This window comes from Arachis duranensis, chromosome 6 (assembly GCF_000817695.3).
Source record: "Arachis duranensis cultivar V14167 chromosome 6, aradu.V14167.gnm2.J7QH, whole genome shotgun sequence".
Classification (NCBI taxonomy): Eukaryota; Viridiplantae; Streptophyta; class Magnoliopsida; order Fabales; family Fabaceae; genus Arachis; species Arachis duranensis.
Window position 1 is genome coordinate 71126091 of NC_029777.3, and position 1874 is coordinate 71127964.

Consider the following 1874-nt stretch of genomic DNA (forward strand, 5'->3'; position numbering starts at 1 on the left):
CTTCTTATCTTTTCAAATTTGATTTTAATATCTTTTTCAACTAACTATTTGACTTTTTATTTGTTTCTTATCTTTTTTAAAACCACCTAACTACTTTTCCCCCTCTAATTTTCGAAAATACCTCCCTCTTTTTCAAAAAAATTCTTTTTAATTGTTTAAATTTTAATTTTAATCATATCTTATCTTTAATTTTCGAAAATCACTAACCACTTTTTCAAAATTATTTTCGAAATTCTCTATTTCTCCTTCTATCTATTTATTTATTTATTCACTAACCCTTCTCTTCATCTCTCTTCATCTCAGATCACCACCTCTATCTTTACCCATTCTTCTTCACTACTCTGCCCTTTTTTTCTTCTACTAACATAAAGGAATCTCTATACTTTGACATAGAGGATTCCTCTTTCTTTTCTTGTTCTCTTCTTTCCTATATGAGCAGGAATAAGGAAAAAGGCATCTTTGTTGAAGCTGATCCAGAACCTGAAAGGACTCTGAAGAGGAAACTAAGAGAAGCTAAATTACAACAATCCAGAGGCAACCTTTCTGAAATTTTTGAACAAGAGAAGGAGATGGCAGCCGAACCCAACAACAATAATGCAAGGAGAATGCTTGGTGACTTCACAAAACCAACGTCCAAATTTGATGGAAGAAGCATCTCCATTCCTGCCATTGGAGCCAACAATTTTGAGCTTAAGCCTCAACTAATTGCTTTAATGCAACAAAACTGCAAGTTTTATGGACTTCCATCTGAAGATCCTTACCAATTTTTAACTGAGTTCTTGCAGATTTGTGAGACTGTTAAGACAAATGGAGTAGATCCTAAAGTCTACAGGCTCATGCTTTTCCCTTTCGCTGTAAGAGACAGAGCTAGAACATGGTTGGACTCACAACCTAAAGATAGTCTGGACTCCTGGGATAAGCTGGTCACAACCTTCTTGGATAAATTCTTTCCTCCTCAAAAGCTGAGCAAGCTTAGAGTGGATGTTCAGACCTTCAAGCAAAAAGATGGTGAATCCCTCTATGAAGCTTGGGAAAGATACAAGTAGATGACCAAAAAGTGTCCTTCTGACATGTTTTCAGAATGGACCACATTAGATATATTCTATTATGGTCTATCTGAGTTTTCGAAAATGTCACTGGACCATTCTGCAGCTGGATCCATTCACCTAAAGAAAACGCCTACAGAAGCTCAAGAACTTATTGACATGGTTGCAAATAACCAGTTCATGCACACTTCTGAGAGGAATTTTGTGAATAATGTGACGCCTCAGAGGAAGGGAGTTCTTGAAATTGATACTCTGAATGCCATATTGGCTCAGAACAAAGTGTTGACTCAGCAAGTCAACATGATCTCTTAAAGTCTGAATGGATGTCAAAATGCATCCAACAGTACTAAAGAGGTAGCTTCTGAAGAAGCTTGATCCTGAGAACCCTGCAATGGCAGAGGTTAATTACATGGGTGAACCTTATGGAAACACCTATAATTCATCATGGAGAAATCATCCAAATTTCTCATGGAAGGATCAACAAAAGCCTCAACAAGGCTTTAATAATGGTGGAAGAAACAGGCTCAGCAATAGCAAGCCTTTTCCATCATCTTCTCAGCAACGGACAAAGAATTCTGAACAGAGCCCCTCTAACTTAGCAAATATAGTCTCTGATTTGTCTAAGGCCACCTTAAGTTTCATGAGTGAAACAAGGTCCTCCATCAGAAATTTGGAGGCACAAGTGGGCCAGCTGAGTAAGAAAGTCATTGAAACTCCTCCCAGTATTCTCCCAAGCAATACATAAGAGAATCCAAAAGGAGAGTGCAAGGCCATTGATGTAATCAATATGGCCGAATGTACAAGGGAGGAGAAGGACGAAAATCCTAG

General features: G+C 37.7%; 1 non-coding gene across 1 annotated transcript; it reads right to left on the reverse strand.

The window, feature by feature from the left end:
• Positions 1 to 968: 968 nt before the first annotated feature.
• LOC127739799 (small nucleolar RNA R71) lies at positions 969 to 1072 on the reverse strand. Its single transcript, XR_008000541.1, has one exon. It is a non-coding gene; the product is annotated as a small nucleolar RNA R71 (small nucleolar RNA).
• Positions 1073 to 1874: the final 802 nt, after the last annotated feature.